The sequence below is a fragment of the Hemitrygon akajei genome, chromosome 5 (assembly GCF_048418815.1).
Source record: "Hemitrygon akajei chromosome 5, sHemAka1.3, whole genome shotgun sequence".
NCBI classification, from domain to species: domain Eukaryota; kingdom Metazoa; phylum Chordata; class Chondrichthyes; order Myliobatiformes; family Dasyatidae; genus Hemitrygon; species Hemitrygon akajei.
The window spans coordinates 186,763,495-186,786,632 of record NC_133128.1 but is presented as its reverse complement, the minus strand read 5'-3'; the positions used below and the strand labels follow the sequence as shown (position 1 = coordinate 186,786,632).

At 43.4% G+C, this 23,138-nt stretch overlaps 1 protein-coding gene across 13 annotated transcripts in view; it reads right to left on the bottom strand.

Moving 5' to 3' along the window:
* b3galt1b (UDP-Gal:betaGlcNAc beta 1,3-galactosyltransferase, polypeptide 1b) overlaps positions 1 to 23,138 on the bottom strand; it is a 194,330-nt gene that overhangs the window by 30,935 nt on the left and 140,257 nt on the right. The window contains exon 4 of one of the 13 annotated variants that reach the window (XM_073047467.1): positions 12,705 to 12,771. The exons of the other annotated variants lie outside the window; for them this stretch is intronic. The gene's annotated coding sequence lies outside the window, so the exon portion shown is untranslated. The remainder of the gene's footprint in view (positions 1 to 12,704; positions 12,772 to 23,138) is intronic. 13 annotated transcript variants of the gene reach the window in all.

The window sequence follows — 23,138 nt, the reverse complement described above, 5'->3', positions numbered from 1 at the left end:
CTCAGGATGAGGCTTTTCATTCCAGAACTAATGAGATGTCCTCCTTCAAAGAAAGGGACTTTCCTTTCTCCACCACCAAAGGTGCCCTCACCTGCATCTCTTCTATTTTGTGCAGATCACCAGTGATAGGGTTCCTTATCCTCACCTACCACCCCACCAGCCTCCACGTCCGGCACATAATTCTCCATAAATTCTGCCATGTCCAATGGGATCCCATCAGAAAGCACACTTCCCCCACTTTCTGCTTTTGCCAGGCATCGCTCCCTATGCGCCTCCCTAGTCCACTCATCCCTCCCACTGATCTCCCTCCTAGCACTTAACCTTGCAGGTAGAACAAGCGCCATATCTGCCCCTACACCTCCTCCCTCACCACCATTCAGGGCCCTTAAAAGATCCTTCCAGGTGAGGCAACACTTCACCTGTGAGTCTGTTGAGATCATATACTGTGTCCGCTGCTCCAGGTGTGGCCTCCTGTATATTGGCGAGGCCCAACGTAGATTGGGAGACCGCTTCACCGAGCACCTACACCCTGTCCTCCAGAAAAACTGGGATCTCCCAGTGGCCACCCACTTCAATTCTACTTCCCATTCCAACTTGTCCATCTACTGTCCACACTCTGGTTGGAGAAGCAGCACCCTATATTCTGGGTAGCTTCCAACCTGATGGCATGAACATCTATATCTCCAGTAATTGCACCCCCCCCCTTCACCATTCCCATTTCCCTCTCTCAACTTACCTTATCACCTCCCTTTGGTGCTTCTCCCCTTCCCTTTCTTCCATGGTCATCTACGCTCTCCTGTCAGATTTCCCTTCTCCAGCCTTTATCTTTCACCTATCACCTTCCCAGCCCTTTACTTCACTGCCTCCCCCTCTCCCAGTTTCAACTATTACCTACCACTTTTGTGCTTTGTCCTTTTCTCCTGCCACCTTCTTGCTCAAACTTTTCATCTTCTTTCCATTCCTGATGAAGGGTCTCGGGCGGGAATGTTGACTGTTTACTCTTTTCCATAGATACTGTATGGTCTGCTGAATGGGCAAGGGAGTGCAGGCTTTTTGTTGAAAAGCCTGATGGTTGTGGGGTAGTATCTGTTCTTGAACCTGGTGGTGCTAGTTCTGAACTCTTGTACCTTCGACCTGATGACAGCAATGAGAAAAGAGTATGGCCTGGGTGGCGGGGATCTGTGATGATGGATGCTGTTTTCCTGTAACAGCACTTCATGTAGATGCGCTCAATGTTTGGAAGGGCTTTACCCGTGATGTAATGGGCTGAATCCAGTACCTTTTATAGGATTTTCCATCCAAAGGCATTGGTGTTTCCATACCAGGCCGTGACGCAGCCAGATAGCAGCCTAGCAAATAACAGTTAAAATACATTGGCAAGGCACTTTAGACAATGACATTACCAAGAATGACAGCTGACTTATGAAAACCAAAGTTAAAGACAATCCTTCCTAGTACCACATGGAAGATAGAAAGGAAAGAGTGGTTCCTCCACTGCACACAATCTCTTACCTGCATACATTTTTAGGATATAATCCAGTCACAGAGATTATCTTGAAAAGCAAAAAGAAAATGCAGATGCTGGAAATCCAAATCAGAAACAAAAAAAATGCACTGACCAGACCTGGCAGCATCAGCAGGAAGTGAAATGGTTAACTTTAAACGTTTCCGTTTCGTCACATAATTGATCTGAGTATTAACAGCATTTGCTATTTTTACAGAATCGTTTTTTCCACCATTGCTACGCAGCTACCTGTGATCAGGTAGTTTAATTGAAGAAGGAATTTTCAGATAATTTTATCTGGATGAATTCTCATTTTCCCTAGGTTTGGCACCTTTCAGGAGATTAGAACATATAGCAGAGGATGGGTTCCCTTGTTGTGCAGAACCTATTAATAATCAAATGTCAAACTAAACCTTTCTGCCTGCGCAATGCCATTTCCTGTCTATTCATGTGCCCCTCTAAAGGTCTCCTGAATGTATTTGCCTTCACCACCACCCCAGGTAGTGCTTTCTAGTAACCCACCTCTCTTGGTGTAAAAAGTACTGGCCTCATATGTCCTTTGAACCTTACCCATTACACCTTAAATGCGTGCCCTCTGGTATTAGACATTTCAACCCTGGGAAAAAGATATCAGCTATCTATTCTGTCTCTCATAATCTTATAGGCATTTATATCACACCTTAGCTTCCACCAATCGACAGAAACAACCGAAGCTCTTCCAAACTCTCCTTTATAGTTTTCTAATCCACATAGCATCCTGGAAAACCTTTTCTGTACCCTCCCCAGTGCCTTAATATTCTTCCTTTAATGGATGACCAGAACTGAAGCAATACTCCAGATGTGGCCTAACTAGAGTTTTACAAAGCTGTAACGCAAGTTCCTGGCTCTGAAACCCAATTCCTCAAATTCTAAAAATAAATATATTATCCAGGTCCATATATGTCACCATGTACAACAGTACAATTAATTTTCTTCAGAGGAATCATCAAGTACAAGAAATATAATAGAATCAAAGAAAGAGCACACCCGACAGGATGGACAATGTGCAAAAGACAACAGACTGTCAAATTCAAAGAATAAATAAGCAATAAATGTCAAGAACATGAGATTTAAAGTCCTTGAAAGTGAGTCCATAGGTTGTGGGAACAGTTCAATGATGGGGCAAGTGAAGTTATCCCCTCTGGTTCGAAAACTTGATGGTTGAGGGGTAGTGACTGCTCCTGAACCTGCTTGTGTGGGTCTTGAGGCTCCTGTATCTTCTTCCTGATGGTAGCAGCAAGGAGAGAGCATGGCCTGAGTGCTGAGCCACATGCCTTGCCATTATTAGTCGAGAAAACTATTGATTCCATTGGATTTCTTTGTTCAACTGTGAATGCCCACTAGAAAATGAATCGCAGGGTAGTATATGGTGACATATTGTACATACTTTGATATTAAATTTAGGCTGTACCTTGTATTCTTTACCACCTATCAATTATGTAGCCACTTTGAGGAAACCACTAAACCTGTACCTTCTATTTACATTTGATCACCCAAAGTATAAGACTTTACATTTGGCTGGGTTAAACTCCATCTGCCATTTCTCCACCCATACCCATATTTGCAACTAATCTATATCCCACTATTATTTGCTTGTCTTCTACATAATCATAATCAATCTTTGCATCATTGGCGAGCATGATAATCCACCCATTTACATTTTAATCGCGTTGATAATATCACAACAGATGTCGGAGTACAGATCTATGTGGAACACCACTGGTCACAGACCACCAGACCATTGCCCTCCATCTTCTGAATCCAAACGGTCAATTCACCAGAGATCCCATGTATCTTAATCTCCTGGATGAGCCTACCATGACGGACAGTGTCTAAACCTTTACTAAAATCCATATAGACAACATCCACATCAACCACCTTTATCACCTCCTCGAAAAACACAATCAAGTTGGTAAGAACAGACTTGCTCACACAAAGCCACGCTAATTAAACTATCCATAATTAGGCCATCGTTTTCCAAAGGTTCATAAATCCCATCCATAAGGATCTTCTCCAATAACTTCTTCATCACTGACATGACACTCACCAGTCTACAGTTACTACGATTATCCCTGATTTTCTTCTTGAATAATGGAATACTATTAGCTACTCACCAGTCCTCTGGAAAGTTGCCCTTTGCCAATGATTCAAGATTGTTTAATGCCATTTAATGTCATCAAACAATCTGAGGCACAAAAGCACTTGGGAATCCTCGTGTAGGATTCCCTAAAGATTAACTTGTGGGTTGAGTTGGTGCTAAGGAAAGTAAATTAAATGTTAGCATTCATTTCAAGAGGATTATAATACAAGAGCAAGGATATACTACTGAGGCTTTATAAGGCATTGGTTAGATTGTATTTGGGAGTATTGTGAGCAGTTTGGGGCCCTTTATCTACGAAATGTTGACTCTGGCATTGGAAAGGGGGTTCATAAGAATGTTTTCAGGAGTGAAAGGGTTCATGCATGAGAAGTGCTTGATGGCACTGGGCCTGTACTTGCTGGAGTTTAGAAGAATGATGGGGGAATATTTCAAGGTCTAGATAGAGTGGGTATGGAGAGGATGTTTTCCATCATGGCTGAGGCTAGGACCAGAGGACACAGCCTCAGGATTGAGTGACATCCATTTAGAACACAGATGAGGAAAAACTTCTTTAGCTAGAGGCTGGTGAATCTGTGGAATTCATCGCCACAGACCGGCTGTGGAGGACAAGTTATTGGGTATATTTAAGGCTGTGGTTGATAAGTTCTTGATTTGTCAGGGCGCTTGAGGTTATGGGGAAAAACAGGAGAATGGGGTTGAGGGAGATAAGTCAGCCATGATGAAATGGCAGCGCAGACTTGGGCCAAATAGCCTAATTCTGCTCCTGTCTTATTTCACATACACTAGTATACATAGTAGTGTACATACATACACTAGTAGTATAAAGGGGAATGAAAGGAGTAATTGTTACTCCGGATCCAGTGCAGCCGAAAACAAAAACCCACAGTAAGATAAACAGCACAATAAATATAAATACATAAGATAGCTTATACATAGACTGATTGTATGTATATAAAGTAATACTAGGCACAGGAGTGTCTGCATACCGTCGTTGACAGAAATGATATAGTAGAGTGGGGGTAGGGTAGTGAGTGAAGGTGTTGATCGGTCTTCCTGCTTGGGGAAAATAACTGTTTCTGTGGGTGAGATCCTTCATGATATTGCCGGCTTCTTTCCAGCATCTTTCTGTATATACTGTACGACCTTGATGGTGGGTAGGCTGGTGCTGGTGATGTACTGGGCAGTTCTGACTACCTGTTGTGGAGCCTTGCTGTCCGGTGCAGTGCAGTGCAGTTTCTGTACCATGCTGTGATGCAGCCTGTTAGAATGCTCTCTACTGCACATCTATAGAGGGCCACTGGTATTGACGTGCATACAGAAGCTTGTTTCGGCCTCCACAGAAAGTAGGGGCATTAGTGAGCTTTCTTGATTGTGTTGGATATGATCTGAGACCATGAGAGATTCTGCTAGATGTACACTCCCAGGAGTTTGACACTGCTGTGCCGCCAATGTAGAAAAGGTGGCGAGAGTGTGGAACGAGCTGCCAGCGTAAGTGGTGCACGCAAGCTTGATTGCAATGTTTAAGAGAAGCTTGGATAGGGACAAGGATGGTAAGGAGGGCTATGGTCCTGGTGCAGGTCGATGGGTGTAAATGGCTCAGCATGGACTAGATGGGCTGAATGGCCTGTTTTGTTCTGTAACTTTCTATGTCCCTATGTCAGATATATTGTTCCAAATTAACTCTCATAAATTGCCCTGCTCCAATGCAATATTCTCCCACAAGATTCATATTTATTCAAAGCTATCTTAAGGAACTATTTTAAGGTGAAGTGCAAAATGATTCATTTTGAAAGGTCAAACCGGAAGGCAGAATATGGGGTTAATGGCAGGAGTCTTAGTAATGTGAAGGTATGGAGGGATCTTGGGTTAACATTCATAAATCTCACAAATTTGCAGCGCAAGTTGAAAGAGTTGCTAAGTAGGCATATGGTGTGTTTGTCCTCATTAGTTTGGAGATTAAGTTCAAGGGCTGTGAGGTAATGTTCCAGCTCTATAAAGGCTCAGCACACATACATACATATAGGGCGGAGTGCAGCAGGAGGGGAGTGGGACAGGCGGCAGAGAAGCAATTCCAAGGGTGAGTGGGTGGTGCGTATGCAGACACACCCAGTCCTGAGATGCCAATCTAGGTCATTTGATTCGAAACAATTAGATTATTGATCACTACAGAATATCTCTCTGGTGCTTCTCACATCCTTCCTTCCCTCTCCCTTCCCCTTTTCCCAACCATGATTCCCCTCCCACTCTCAGTCCACAATACAGACGTATATCAGAATCAGGTTTATCATCACCCACGTGTCATGAACTTTGTTTTTGGCAGTAGTATAATGCAATATACATACACAGAGTTTATATACAATATATAGGTAAATGAACTTAGAAAAAGAGGGCTATGGGTAAGTGTGGTGAACTACATATACCTGTCTGGACACGCCCCCCCCCCGGCTGACTGCTCCTGTGGCTCCTCCCACAGACCCCGGTATAAAGGCGATTGGAGACACAGCCCCGGCCTCAGTCTCCAGGATGTAGTCTGGTGGTCAATTGCTGCTTGTTCTTTCTTCCAGCCAATAAAAGCCTATATCTCGCCTCACGTCTCCAAGAGTTATTGATGGTGCATCAGTAAGCCTAGGTAAGGACATGTTGGACATTTATTTATTTATATGAATGATGGAACTGAATGTAGGGTAGCAATGGCTGGAATTCCTTGAAGCTTTTTGGAAGGCACCAGATATATATATCCCAAAGAGGAAGAAGAACTCTAGAGGAACGAAACCACAACCCTGGCTAACAAGAGAAGTCAAAATCAACATAAAAAAACCCAAAGAGAGGGCATATAATAGAGCAAAAATTAGTGGGGAGTTAGAGGATTAGAAGCTTTTAAAAACTAACAGAAGACAGCTAAAAATGTCCTTAAGTTAAAGGTGGAATACAAAAGTAGGCTGGCCAATAAAATTAAAGAGGATATCAAAAATTTCTTCAGATACATAAAGTGTAAAGGAGAAGGGAGAGTGGATATTGGACCACTGGAAAATGATACTGGAGAAGTAGTAATGGGGGACAATGAAATGGCAGATGAACTGAATAAGGACTTTGCATCAATCTTCATGGTGGAAGACACTAGCAGTATGGTATCAGGGGTCATGAAGCGGGTGAAGTTACCATAACTAGAGAGAAGGTTCTGGGGAAACTGAAAGGCCTGTAGGTAGACTCAAAACACAAATGCAACTGCAAATGCTGTGGATCAAAGAATACGTACACAACGCTGGAAGAACTCAGCAGGTCAGGCAGCATCCATGAGAAAAGAGTAGCCAACATTTCAGGCCGAGACCCTTCATCAGGAATGGGGGGGGGGGGGAAGAGAGGGCCGAAGCCCAGTAATAGAGATAGGGGAGGGGGTAGGGCCTAGAGGCGCCAGGTGGAGAACCAATCAGAGGAAAGATAAAGGGGGGAGGGGGAGGGGATAAGCATGAAAGAACTGTAGAGATAAAGAAGCAGAAAGTTGAAAGAGGCAGAGGGGGACCTGGGGGAGGGAATTACCAGAAATTGGAGATTTCAATGTTCATTCCACCAGGCTGGAGGCTACCCAGACAGAGGGCCAGAGGGTAGACCTCATCTACCGTCTGGTAGGGGTGTGCTTTTAGAACAGAGACGAGGAGGAATTTCTTTAGCCAGAGAGCGGTGAATGTGTGCATTCCATTGCTGTAGGCAGCAGGTGAGGACAAGTCTTTATGTATATTTAAGGCAGAAGTTGATGGATTTTTGACTGGTCAGGACATGAAGGGTTACAGGGAGAAGACCATAAGACCATTAGATATAGGAGCAGAATTAGGCCATTCGGTCCATTGAGCCTGCTTCACCATTTCAGAGGTTGATAGATTCTTGATCGGTTAGGGCATGAAGGGATACTGGAAGAAGACTGGGGTTGAGAGGAAAATTGGATCAGCCATGATGAAATGGCAGAGCAGACTTCATGGGCTAAATGGTCTAACTCTGCTGCTATACCTTCTGTACTTCAATATACTTGTGGGCATTAGGCTGTGTTGTGCACTTTCCTGTCTCTTCTGTAAACTTTTAAATTATTAGTAATGGTTGGCACAACACTTACAGCACGGGGTGTCAGAGTTCAGAGTTCAATTCCAGCATCCTCTGTAAGGATGTTCTTCCCCTGTGCACATGTGCCTCTTCCAGATGTTCTGGTGTCCTTCCTCAGTCCAAAGCTGCACCAGTTAGTAGGTTCATTGGTCAAAGCGAACTGTCCTGTGATTAGGCTAGATTAGATTGTTGGGTTGTTGAGCAGCATGGCTCATTGTGCCAGAAGGGCCTGTTCTGCCCTGTATCTTTAAATAAACAAGGTAAAATAAAAGTACTTCTGCTGGTCAGACGATACTGTCTCCACCTTGTTTTCACAATTAATTTGAACTTCTGACATTGCATTAGAATTAGAATTCACTGGATTTCAAACTCAACCTCTTTGGAATTCTATTCCCTAATTTAATTCTGGAGTTATTCTTTGACCTTGACATTAAAGCTCCAGCGGGATTTAAAATCTTACAAAGTCCTGTAGCAGTTTTTGCCGAATAAGCTCCAATTTGAAGTTTATTTACATGTTGAAAAATCGAGGCAGATGGCAAGTAATTTTATTGCTGGAATTGATAGATGGACAATCTTGAAATTGAGACATATTGGGTGTATAATAGCAGGAATGTGTAATGAAACTAGAAAATCAGCCAAGGTCCTTATTGAGCAGTGGAACAGATTTAAGGTGCTGCATGTCTTCCTCCAACTTTGATCTTTCATCTTTAAGAACAGTTACTATCCCTCAACCATCAGGTTCTCAAACAAAAGAGGATAACTGCACATTCTACTTTTGGTGTTCCCACAACTGATGGCCTCATTTAAGGACTCTTTATCTTGTTATTTCATGCTCGTTATTTATTGCTAAATATTTATATGTGAATTTGCACAGTTTATTGTCCATTGATCCTGTTTACAGTTACTGTTCGAGAGATTTGTGAAGTATGTCTCCAGAAAAATAATCTCAGGGTTGTAAATGGTGACATGTATGTAGTCGGATAATAAATTGTACCTTGAACTTTGAACAATACATGTGATGCAACTGGAATAACACATACAAAATACTGGAAAAACTCAACAGGTCAGGCAGCATCTATGGAAAGGGAATAAACAGTTGATATTTCAGACCAAGGCTCTGTATCAGGCAGCATTATAGCTATGGATAGTTATTTGAAATTTATCCAGGTTTTTATTCCCATTGAAATATAATGACAGATGCATCAGACGCTACTGCCTGCCTCCAAGATCTAAATATGTTTTAAAAGTGGCCTTGCCTATTAGTCAGAAAATAGCAAAGTTCAAAGTATCAAACAACACCACACAATTTACATGGATAAGATGTTGTGAGAATAGCAGGACATCTCTCAATGGATTCTAATCAACAGTGTCTTTGAAGAAATATTAATGTTCAGATAGCTCCAAAGGAGCAGTCAGTTTGCAAAATAGCAATGCAATAAGTGACAAGCTGTTCTGTTTCTGGCAACTCTGGTTGAGGTTAAATGATTCACAGGACACCAGAAGAATTCCCCTGCCCTTCACCAGATAGCGTCATAACATATTTTAAGTCATTCCAAATAGCTACTGCAAATGGAGCCTTTGTCCAATGTCTCAGTTCTGAAAGTTTAGCAACCCCAAAGTACTCTGTCGAAGTAACGATCAAATCAGAATCAGATCTATTATCACTGGCGTGGAAGTTGTTAACTTAGCAGCAGCAGTTCAATGCAATACAAAGTATAGAAAATAAATAAATCAGTTACCGTATATGTCTATTGAACAGATTAAAAATCATGCAAAAACAGAAATAATATAAAAAAATTGAGGTAGTGTTCATGGGTTCAATGTTCATTTAGGAATTCTATGGCAGAGCGGAAGAAGATGTTCCTGAATCGCTGAGGGTGCACCCTCAGGGTTCAGTACCTCCTACCTGCTGGTAGCAATGAGAATAGGACATGTCCTGGGTGACGGGGGTCCTTAATAATGGACACTGCCTTTCTGAAATACCATTCCTTGAAGATGTCCTGGGCACTTTGTAGGCTAGTACCCAAGATGGAGCCAAGTAAATTTACGACCCTCTGCAGTTTCTCTCAATTCTGTGCAGTAGCCCCACCCCCAACCACCCCCCATACCAGACTGTGATGCAATCTGTCCAAATGCTCTCCGCGGTACATCTATAGAAGTTTCTGAATGTTTTTGTTGACATACCAAATCTCGTGAAACTCCTAATGAAGTATAGTCTCTGTCTTACCTTCTTTATAACTACATCAGTATGTTGGGCTCAGGTTAGGTCCTCAGAGATCTTGACACCCAGGAACCAGAACCTGCTCACTCTCACTATTCTGATCCCTCTATGAGGATTGGTATGTGCTCCTTTGTCTTACCCTTCCTGAAGTCCACAATCAGCTCTTTCATCTTACTGACGTTGAGTGCCAGGTTGTCGCTGTGGCACCACTCCACCTGTTGGCATATCTCACTCTTGTACACCCTCTCGTCACCACCTGAGATTCTACCAACAATGGTTGCATCATTGGCACATTTATAGATGCTATTTGAGCTATGCCTAACCACACAGTCTTGGGTATAAAGAGTGTAGAGCAGTAGGCTAAGCATTCACTTCTGAGATGCACCAGTGTTGATAGTCAGCGAGGAGGAGATATTATCACCAATCCGCACAGACTGTGGTCTTCCAGTTAGGAAGTCAAGAACCCAATTGCAGAGGGAGGTACAGAGGGCCAGGTTCTGTAACTTATCAATCAGGATTGTGAGAATGATGGTGTTAAATTGAGATTTGGAATGTCAACAAAAACATTCAAAAACTTCTATAGTTGTACTGTGGAGAGCATTCTGACAGGCTGCATCACTATCTGGTATGGAGGGGCTATCGCACAGGACTGAAAGAAGCTGCAGAGGGTCGTAAATTTACTCGGCTCCATCTTGGGTTGCTTCTATCAACAGCAACCTGACATAATGTTTGTATTGTCCAGGTGGTCTAAGGCTGTGCCAAGAGTCATTGAGATTGCATCTGCAGTTGACCTATTGTGGCAATAGGCAAATTTCAGTGGGGCCAGATTCTCGCTGAGACAGGAGTTCAGAATAGTCATGAACAATGTCTCAAAGCATTTCATCACTGTAGATGCGAGTGCCACTGGGTGATAGTCATTAAGGCAGCTCACATTATTATTCTTTGGCACTGGTAGAATTGTTGCCTTTTTGGAGCAAGTGGGAGTATCCTCCCTTATCAGTGAGAGGCTGAAAATGTCCTTGAATACTCCCGCCAGTTGGTTGGCACAGGTTTTCAGAGTCTTACCAGGTACTCCATCGGGACCTTCCATCTTGCAAGAGTTGACTCTCTTTAAGGACAGCCTAACATCGGTCTCTGAGACAGAGGTCACAGGGTCACTGGGTGCAGCAGGGATCTTCACAGCTGGAGTTGTGTTATCTCTTTCAAAGTGTGCATAGGAAGGCATTAAAGCTCATCTGGTAGTGAAGCATCGTTGCCATTCATGATATTGGGTTTCGCTTTGTAGGAAGTAATGTCCTGCAGACCCTGCCAGAGTTACCGTGCAGCTGATGTCGCCTCCAACCTCATTCAAAATTGTCCCTTCGCCCCTGAAATAGCCCTCCACAAGTCATACCTGGTTTTCTGGTATAGGCCTGGGTCGTTGGGTCGCCAGACTTGAATGCCACAGATCCAGCCTTCAGGAGATGATGTTCCTCCTGGTTCATCCACGGCTTTTGGTTTGGGAATGTACGGTAAGCCTTTATAGACACATACCCATCCACACAGGTTTTAATGAAGTTTTAATGAAGTCCATAACAACTGCAGCAAACGGTCCAGTCCAGTGATTCAAAGCAGTCCCGTAGGCACTCCTGTGCTTCCCTTGTCCAAACCTTCTTGGTCCTCACTGCTGGTGCTGCAGTCTTTAGTCTCTACCTATACTCAGGGAGTAGAAGAACAGCCAGGTGATCAGACTTCCCGAAGTGAGGGTGTGGAATAGCATGGTAGGCATTCCTGATGATGGTGTAACAATGGTCCACTGTGTTGTTTCCTCTGGTATTGCAAGTGATATGTTGATGGTAGTTGTTTAGTGATTTTTTTCAGACTGGCCTGGGTTAAAATCCCCCAAAACGATGGTGAAGACGTTAGGGTGCACTATTTTGTGCGTGTTGATCCCATTGCTCAGATTATCTAAAGCCTGATTGACATTGGCCTGAGGTGGAATGTATATCGCTACCAAAATGATCCTGGAAATTTCTCATGGTAGCACAGATATATTTGTGCACCAAGAGGAGTTTATCATGAGGCATACTCCTCCACCTCTGCTTTTGAGAGACTCTATAGATCTATCCTGACGGTGTATAGTAAACCTGTCGATTTGAATCACTGCATCCAGTGTGGAAGATGTTAACCAGGATTCCGTGAAACAAAGGACACACGCAGCTCTAATGTCCCTCTGATTGAGTACCCTAGCTCTGATATCATCGATTTTATTCACCAGAGACTGCACGTTTGCCAGCAAGATTGTCAGTATAGGAAATGCCTTCTGAATAGTCATCTTCCATTTCAGTCAATGGATACTCATTCCTTGCCAATACATATCTCATAGTTCACTGTAAATTATTTCATAGCTATTTGAAGATCCATTTGTCTGCCCTCAGCTCTTGAGTACTTTCTCTAAACGTTTCTGAAAGCTGCTAATGATATGAATGCTACTAATTCTCAAGGACCCTGACCACTATGCCATGCTCTCTTCTCACTGCAGTCATCAAGGTGGTGGTACAGGAGCCTCAGGACTCACACCACCAGGTTCAGAAACAATTACTACCCCACAATCATTAGGTTCTTGAACCAGAGGGGATAACTTCACCCAAATAAACTCTTCTCAGGCTTCCAGCTCTAGATCCTTTTTTAACTTCACTTGCCCCATCACTAAAATGGACTCACTTTCAAGAGCTCTTTATCTTATATTCTTGATATTTATCACTTACTTATTATTTCATTCTTTTTGTCTTTGAACAGTTTGTACACCCAAGATGGCGCAGTCTTCCATTGATTCTGTAATGGTTAATATTGTATATATTTATTAATTATGCATGTAAGACAAAGAATCAGAGGGTTGTACTTTGATAATAAATTTACTTTGAACTTTTAATGAGACTAAGACCATAAGATGCAGAAGCAGAATCAAGTCATTTGGCCCATCGAGCTGGTGTACTAATTCAAATAGATTGGTGCCATGATGAACTTTCAGACTTTGAGAGAAGAAACAGCAATGACTGTTTGAAACTGTTCTGCTTTATAGTCAAAGGAATTCCATGTGATTTTTTTCCCTTGTTACCTAAATAGAGTCATCGTGAAGATGAATTCAGAAAAGTATCTTTTTCCATTCCATTAATCATCAACTATTTTCGATCACTGTCAATTTTTAATCCAGAGGTGATATTTTGACTGCCAGGAAGCTCCCACTGCAGAAGTTGCACCTTCTTAAGTGTGAACTGTGATACTTTTAACAGTGATATTTTAATCTTTTAATAAGGCATTACATGACATCATTTTGCCACAATTCATGTATCTGCACGGTTTTCCAAATTTACGTTTTCCAATCCCTCCATATCTCACATCTCCTGCTCCTCCAACTTGGCAAATTTATCTTTTTCTGCACTGAAGCTTCTCCACCATAACCCTGACACCTTCCTTCTACAAAAACAACTTTAAAAATTAATTTTTCAGCCTAACCTCTGATTATCTGCTCATATGCTAGATTTCTAACAATACCCTATAACACACATGTGAAGTCACTGGACAGGTTTTACTAAGTAATCATAAAGTTTTCAAATTTAATTGATCAGATTATTGAAATGATTTTGGTGTTCGTAATTCTGATTTCCAATTAATCTCCAACCAATTAACCTTTAAGGAATGGATTTTTTTTTTGCTTTAATTAACTGTGCTAATGGAACCCAGCCCAACCTTGCCATGCTTTATTTGCTGAGTAATTCCTTCCTGCACTTTGAGCCACGCTGCACAACCCCCGACAAACCTGATTAACCCTAACCTAAACACTGGACATATTAAATAACCTATTAATCTACCCTGTACATATTTGGACTGTGGGGGGTGGGGAGTGGAATCAGAGCACCCGAGAAAACCCCAGCGTTCCCCAGGGAGGACGTACAGAGGCTCCTTATAGACGACACCAGAATTGAACTCTGAACTCTGGAACGCCCCAACCTGTAACAGCATTGTGCTAACTGCTATGCTGCCATGCTCCCCAATATTTAAACACTTTCTTTGCTCATTTACACAGTACCAACGCTTCATTAAAAAACCTTCAGTTTTTCTTTTGGTGTGTTCCCTAAATGATAACTGATGCGCAGCTTTGTGAGGTTAGTGTCCGCAGTCTGGTTAATCGGGGGTCACACAAAAGTCACCATATCCACATTCTAACAGTCAGGGAACAGCAACCAGGATGAGGAATCCCGATGCTTTTCCCACTCTCTATCCCAGAATGCACTGTAGGCAATGGGCACTTTGATGGATGCCCTGGTGCTCGCTCTAAAATCTGGCAGATCAGCAGGATGATTAAATCGGAATTGTCCTGATCAGTATTATTGAGTTGATTCCGGACAATCTTCCTGAGCTATCAGCTGTTATTGATTGTCAAACAACATTTAATATCTCCTACCCAAAATTTTATCTCTTGCCATCAAGTCCCCCTCAAAGTGCACAGAAGGCTGCACCAACTGGTGTGACAAGGTTGAATACTAGTCTTGACTTCTGCTGAACAATTCCTCTGACATGAAAGTTTACTTCCACACGCTTAAGAAGTTTCATTTACCACATTTTATAAACTTTGGAGATTTGCAAATTTTATCTTTCTGCCTTGAAATTCTATCCCAACTTTAGTTTCCCTCTTGAGTTATCTTTCTCTTTGTTATTGTCATTAATTTAAATAACATAATGTTTATTTCCAGGTCTGGACTTTGCATGTCACAATCACATCATTGAAGAATACAGCACATTAACATGCCCTTTGGCCCATCTAGTCTGTGCCAAACCACTTAAGCTGCCTGCACCCTGACCACAGCCCTTCATACCACTCCCATCCACATAGGGGTATGGAGGGCTATGGTCCAGGTTTATTGGTTACCTGCTCCAAGAATAGGTCTCCATTCTCCAGTTGGATACACTATGCTGCTCTGACTTACAACCACAACCTGCAGTTTAAAAGCTCACACCAACACTGTGGACAATCTAAAATAATGAACAGCAAGCATCAGCCTTTCACTGCTGGTCTCAAGTTCCAAGCCACGGTGTTTCGGTTGACTCATTTCCTTCAGACGTAAAAGAAAAATCAATTTTTTACTATTAAATGATATCAATAAGGTTATCTGGTTTGATTCTCTTTTAAGTAATTTATACTTGTACCTGTTGGCATTTATAGTGTCGGTTGTAGCAATCATTCACAACTACATGGTGCACTCTTCAAGGGACAGAGTCATTGACCAATGCAGTGCAGATACAAGCCTTTCATGCCAGCAAGTCCAAGCTGACCACATTGTTCTCCGAGCTAGTTACAGTTTCCAGCATTCACCCCCATAGCTCATCCTCTCCAAAATGCTTTTGCACCTGTCTCGGTCACTTCCTCCGGCAGAGCACGAGTCATATCCACTTCAAACAGTCCACTGTGGGTAAAGCCCTCCCAACCCATCGAGCACATCTACATGAAACACTGTCGTGGGAAAGCAGCGTCCATCATCAGGGTCCCCCCATCACCCAGGGCTGCTCTCTTCTCACCAATGCCATGAAGAAGATGCTACAGGAGCCTCAGGTTCAGGAACGGTTGTTTATACTTTGACCATCGGGCTATTGAACAAAAGGCAGTAACTTCACTCAGCTCCAACACTGAACTGCTCCTACAATCCACGGACTCACTTTCAAGGACTCTTCATCTCATGTTTTCGATATTTATTGCTTATTTTTTGATTTGCGCAGCTTGTTGTCTAGTTGAATGCCTTAATTGGGCTGCCTTTCATTGATTCTGTTATGCCTATTATTCAATATATTTATTGCGCATGCCCACAAGAAAATGAATCTCAGGGTAGCATACTGTATATGTACTTTGACAATAAATTTACTTTGAACTTTGATCATTCCAGATATTCACGATTCTCCATGTGAAAATGTTGCCCCTCAGTCACTGTCAAATCTTCCACTCTCACCTTAAATCGACGCCCTTAGCTTTGGACTCCCTACCCTGGGGAAAGGGCAGAAGTATCCATCTTATCTAAGCCCATCATGATTTTAAATACATCAATAAGGTAATCCCTAATTATCCCATGTTTCAAGGAATAAAGACCTAGCCCAGGCAACAGTCTCCATAACTCAAGCCCTCTAATCCTGGCAACAGCAGCTCAAGTCTTCTCTGCACTCATTCCCGCTTATCCACGTCCTGGGCAAAATTGTACAAAGTACTCTGAGTGCAGCCCCACTTGTACATTGCAACATAATGATCCAATTCCTGAGCGCGTACACCCAATGCATTCGCTGATGAACGACAACACTAGCCGTTACGCCGCTGGTCTTTAGGGCAGTGATGGGGGTCCTCCATCTCTGGCAACACCTCATGCTATCCATCTCCTCAGCAACTTTCAATTCCCTGGCGCTGACTACATCAGATTCACCATGGATGTCCAATCCCTATATACTTCTCTCTTCCATAAAAGGTCTTAAAGCTCTCCATTTCTGAACTAACCAACTAGTTCCCCTCCACCACCCTCCTCCGTCTGGGAGAACTGGTCCTCACCCTCAGCAATTTCTCCTTTGGCTTCTCCCACTTTCTCCAGACTCGAGGTGTATCCATGGGTACCCCCGTGGGCCTCAGCTATGCCTGCCTTCAGTCCTGAAGAAGGGTCTCGGCCCAAAACGTCAACTATTTATTCATTTCCACATGCTGCCTGACATGCTGAGTTCTGTCAAAATTTTGTATCTGCTATTCATAGTACATGTTCCTCTTTGGTTTGACTTCCCAAAATGCATCTCCTCACTTTTATCTGTAGTGAAATCTATTTTATACCCCTTTTCTAACAGACGAAGATCTCCCTGCAATCTACCATCACATTATATATACATTATCATTTGCAACCTTGCAATTCTGCATTTATGTCTTGATCATTTATGATGCTGAGATACATCCTAGGGACTGCTGTGTCACGTCGTCAGTGACCCAACATCAGACACCCCTGTCCAGGCCACCCAGCCAGGGTTGATCAGTCCCCGGCTTGTGTCCCAGCAGCGTTGGTCTACAGGTCACACCTTGATCTACAACCTCGCTCAGCAGCCTCTGGGACCAACGGTGCCAAAACCAGCCCATCATATTGACACTATATGTGCAGAGTGCTGTGAGTGACCGTATGTACTCTGTTTTTGACCTTGGCCTGGAGGACTGCTGTTTTGTTCAGCTCTATACATGTGTATGATTGAATGATAATTAAAACTGAACTTGAGCTGAAACATGAGTCACAGGCCTCTCTTCTGGATCTGGGTCTTTAACAGAGCCAATAGCCAGTTAGAATGGAGGACCTTTAACTCTGCCATACAGAGTCTATACTGGGAAATAAGCTACATAATGTTTCATTCAATAAGGAAAAAGTAGGGGATGGAGGTTCAAGACAGAAGGGAGACAAAAAAAATTACAAATTTCCAGTACTAATTAAGATATGAAGAAAGTCAGCCCTCATGTGTCAAAAGTGAATTTTCACATGAGAGATTTCCACTTCACCTATGACAAATTAGGCAGGTGCTAACCTTTGCTACTCAATTTAGTGGTTTGGTACCACAAATTCATGTCCCTCTTGCTGAGATTATCGGTGTAGCACCAATGTAACCAAGCTTCGGGGGAGCTTGGCGGCACGGACATAGATTTTAGATTTTTCATACAATACTCCATCCGATAATCAACCTCATTTTACAGCCAATAAATAAATAAAACAAACCGAATAATCCACATTGCACTGATGCTAAACACTCAATAGAGCAACCTGAGCATTTAACACTTAACAACTTCAACAGAATATATTTCAAGCACAAGTACAACGCCTTGTGGCAACTCGTGAACACACAAGTCCTCATCCAGGGATCAGAGGTGGAAAGGGTGAGCAGTTTCAAGTTCTCTGGTGTCAGCATCTCTGAACATCTATCCTGGGCCCAGCATACTGATGTAGCTACAAAACAGCGGCTACATTTCATTTTTTTTTAAGCTAGATCGGTTTAAACCAGATTGGCAGGGGAATAGAGCCATAAGAGATAGGAGCAGAATTAGGCCATTTAGCCCATTGAGTCTGCTGTGCCATTTCATCATGGCTGATCCAATTTTTCCTCTCATCCCTAATCTCATACCTTCTTCCTGTATCTCTTCATGCCCTGACTAATCAAGAATCTAACAACCTCTGCCTTAAATATATATATATATAAGCTTGGCCTCCATAGCTGCCCATGGCAATGAATTCAACAGATTCACCACTCTCTGGCTAAAGAAATCCCTCCTCTTCTCTGGTCTAAAAGGACGCCTCTCTATAATGAGGCAGTGTCCTGCGGTCATAGACCCTCCCACCATAGGAAGCAGCTTCTCCACGTCCACTGAAAGCTGGCCAGAAAAGGCTCCCTTTATTCCCACTCTTTGCCTCCTGCCAATCAGCCACTACTTTATCCATGCTAGAATCTTTCCTGTAATACCATGGGCTCGTAGCTTGTTAAGCAGCCTCAGGTGTGGCACCTTGTCAAAGGCCCTCTGAAAATCCAAGCACACTCAGCCCTCCTCATCAGCGGGGGATTGGTTCCTGAACACACCGCCCCCCCCCCCCCCCCCACTGATACCAAAAAACACGGATGCTCAAGTCCCTTATTTAACCTGACCACTGCGGTGGTCTTTAGGACCCAGCGGAAACCCGGACCTTATTTAACCTGTCTCAGTGCGGTGGACTTTAGGTCCCTGCGCAGCTCTGAATCCACAGTGTTTCTGTTCACGAAAATAATCACAATCATGATTGAAAATAAAGTGGAAGTAATAAAGTGATTGGAAAGAGGTGAGATGCCATCAGTCATTGGAAAAGCATTAGGCTACAGTTGGTCAACAATCGGAACAATTTTAATGGAGCATGTGAAAGGCCCTGCCCCGATGAAAGCTACAATTATTACTAAGCAATGCAGTGGTTTAATTATTGAAATACATACATTTCTTAAGTGTTTTATATGCATAGAAAGGTAAAATATATATACTATATACTAACACAAATGTTTGACTAACTGATGCTAAATAATACCGGATATAGCTGCTCCGACTTCAAATCTGACTTAAAGATGGACTCAGGAATGGAACTCGTTCATAACCTGGGGACTGCCTGTACTTTTAAATCATCTCTAGATTACATACAGTACATAATACAATGTAAATGCTATGTAAATAGTTGTTATACTGTATTGTTTAGGGAATAATGACAAGAAAAAAATACTCTGTACATGCTCAAACGACGAGTGCTGGAGAGAGAGCTTCCGGGTTTTCCCGATCTGTGGTCGGTTGAACCCGCGGATAAGGAGGGCCGACTGTATACAACATCAACCTATTCTCCTGTGTCTATCTCGCTGAAGGAAACCATGCCGACGACGGCCTATTTTATCATGTGACTCCGAGGATCCTAAGATCTCATTCTTAGAATGAGGGTGGGGTGGGGGTAAAGGAATCAGAACTAGAAAGGGTGAGCAGTTTCAGGTTCCACGGTGTCAAATTTTCTGAGGATCTATCCTGAGCCAAACATATTGATGCTATTACAAAAACAGGCACACTAGTGCCTATATTTCATTAGGAGACTGAGAAGGTATGGTATGTCACCAAAGACTCTAGCAAATTTCTACAGATCTATCATATACAGCAGTTTAACTGGTTGCAGTTAATGTCTGGTATGGCGGTAAGGCGGAATTGGGAAATGCTGCAGAAAGTTGTTAGCTTGGTCACTCCATCATGGACACCAGCATCGAGCACACTTTCAAAAGGTGAAGCCTCTAAAAGGCGGTACCCAGCATCAATAACCCCAGTTCCAGGACATATTCTCTTCTCATTGCTACCATCAGGAAGGAGGTACAGGAGCCTGAAGGCACACATTCAGTGATTCAGGAACAGCCTCTTCCTCTTTGTCATCAGATCTCTGAATGGACAAGGAACCCACGAACCACTACTTCCATAGTTTTTTCTCTCTTCGTGCAAACTTGTTTAATTTACTTTGTTTATATAGACTTTATAGATATTTTTATTCCCTATTCTATCATATATTATTCTATGATGTTCTATTTTATTGTGAGAAAAAGTATGATTAATAAAGTAGTTAGTAGTTTAGTTTGGTTTGCAAGTTGCTGCTGTCCTTTACCAGCGCTATCTTAAACCTTGGTGCGCGCTAAGTCATGTCTAGGGTTTGTCGCAGAAGCTACCAGGAAAGTTGATGAAGGCAAGGCAGTGGATGTTGTCTACATGGACTTTAACAAGAACTCAGACAAGGTTCCACATGAGAGGTTGGACAAAAAGGTTCAGTTGCTTGACATTCAAGGTGGGGTAGGAAATTGAGTTAGACATTGGCTTTGTGGGAGAAGCCAGAGATTGTTTGTAGATAGTCACCTCTCTGACTGTAGGCCTGTGAATAGTGGAATGTCTCAGTGATCAGTGCTGGGTCCTGGTTCCTCTTGTCCTCACCCACCACAGGCCTCTGCATCCAGCATACAATTCTCTGTAACTTCCACCATTTCCAATGGGATCCCGCCACCAAATACATCTTTCCTTCCTCCCCACTTTCCCCAGGGATCACCCTCCCCCCACTAGTGACTCCCTTGTCAGCCTCACTGATCTCCCTCTTGGTACTTACCCTTGCAAGTGGAACAAGTGTCATACCTGCCCCTACACCTCCTCCCTCACTACCATTTAGGGCCCCAAATAGTCCTTCCAGACCAGGCAACACTTCATCTGTGAGTCTGCTGGGGTCATTTACTGTATCCGGTGCTCCTGGTGTAGCCTCCTGTATACTGTTGAGACCTGACGTAGATTGGGAGATTGCTTCACTCCATCTACCAGGAAAAGCAAGGTCTCCTGGTGCAAACCCATTTCAATTCTACTTCTGAACTGTCAACCCATGGCCTCCTTTACTGCTGCAATAAGGCCACACTCAGGTTGGAGGAGCGACGCCTTATACTCTATCTGGGTAGCCGTCAACCTGATGGCATGAACATCAATTTATTGGACTTCCAGTAACTGCTCCCTTCCCCTCACTGTTCCGGTCTCACCTTATCTCCATACCTGGCTCTGGCACTCCTCCCCTTTCCCTTTCTTCCATGGTCTTCAACCCTCTTGTATCATATTTCCCCTTCTCCAGCCCTTTATCTCTTCCGCTAATCACATTCCCAGCTCTCGACTTCACCACCCCCCTCTCCTGGTTTCAGCTATCACCCACCACCTTGTACTTTCTCCTCCATTCCCCCCACCTTCATACACTGACTTCTCATCTCCATTTCCAGTCCTGATGAAGGATCTCGGCCCGAAACGTCAATTGTTTACTCTTTTCCATAGATGCCGCTTGGCCTGCTGAGATCCTCCAGCATGTTGGGTGGGTTGCTCTGGATTTCCAGCATCTGCAGATTTTCTCATTTGCGCGGAACCTTCGTTGTTTGTCATCTGTATCAACACTCTGGATGATAACATGATTAACTGCATCAAGAGATTTGCAGATGACACAAAGATTGGGGGTGTAGTGGACAATGAAGAAGACTATTAAAGCTTGCAGTGGGATCTGGACCAAATGGAAAAATGGACTGAAAAATGGTACACAGAATTTAATACAGACAAGTGTGAGGTCTTGCACTTTGGGAGGACCAACCAGGGTAGGTCTTACCTGATGAGCGGTAGGGCACTGACAGTGCAGTAGAACAGAGGGATCTGGGAATATAGATCCCTAATCCCTTGAAAGCGGCATCACAGGTAGACAGGGCCATAAAGCTTTTGGCAAACTGGTATTCATAAATCTATATATTGAGTACAGGAGCTGGGATGTTATGTTAAAGTTGTATGAGACATTGCTGAAGCCTTTGGGGAATCCTACATGAGGTCTCCCAAGCTCTTCTGTTTTTTAAAAAAAATTTCTCTCCATATATAAAAAATTTCTCACCAATATATAAAAGGCCACACCGGGAGCACCGGACGCAGTATACCACACCAGCCGACTCACAGGTGAAGTGTCACCTCACCTGGAAGGACTGTCTGGGGCCCTGAATGGTGGTGAGGGAGGAAGTGTAAGGGCAGGTGTAGAACTTGTTCCGTTTACAAGGATAAGTGCCAGGACGGTGTGGCCTTTTATATATTGGTGAGACCCGACGCAGACTGGGAGACCGTTTCGCTGAACACCTACACTCGGTCCGCCAGAAAAAGCAGGATCTCCCAGTGGCCACACATTTTAATTCCACGTCCCATTCCCATTCTGATATGTCTATCCATGGCCTCCTCTATTGTCAAAATGAATCCAAACTAAGGTTGGAGGAACAACACCTTATATACCGGCTGGGTAGCCTCCAACCTGATGGCATGAACATTGACTTCTCTAACTTCTGTTAATGCCCCTCCTCCCCTTCTTACCCCATCCCTGACATATTTAGTTGTTTGCCTGTACTCCATCTCCCTCTGGTGCTTCCCCCACCTTTCTTTCTCCCTAGGCCTCCCATCCCATGATCCTTTCCCTTCTCCAGCTCTGTATCACTTTCGCCAATCACCTTTCCAGCTCTTAGCTTCATCCCACCCCCTCCGGTCTTCTCCTATCATTTTACATTTCCCCCTCCCCCCCACTACTTTCAAATCTCTTACTATCTTTCCTTTCGGTTAGTCCTGACGAAGAGTCTCGGCCCGAAACGTCGACAGCGCTTCTCCCTATAGATGCTGCCTGGCTTGCTGTGTAAATGCAGGCAGCCTTTTTACACTGAGCTTGGGTAGGACTACAACTCGAGGTCATGGGTTAAGGGTGAAAGGTAAAAAGTTTCAAGGGAACATGAGGAGAAACTTGTTCAGTCAGAGGGTTGTGAGAGAGTGGAATGAGCTGCCAGCACAATTGGTGCATACGAGCTCAATTTCAACGTTCAAGAGAAGTTTGGATAGGTGTATGGATGGATGGGGCACGGCGGGCTATGGTCCCAGTGCAAGTTGGCGGGAGTAGGCAGTTTAAATGGTTTTGGCACGGACCAGATGGGCCAAAGGGCCTCTTGTGTTATATTTTTCTATGACTATAAGGGGTGTGGCAGTTTGAACTGAAGTCAGAAGAAATTCAGATATTCAAGGAGAAGATAGATATATTGCATAATGTCAAAAGAATCATGGGATATGGGGAGATCTGAGAAGTGGC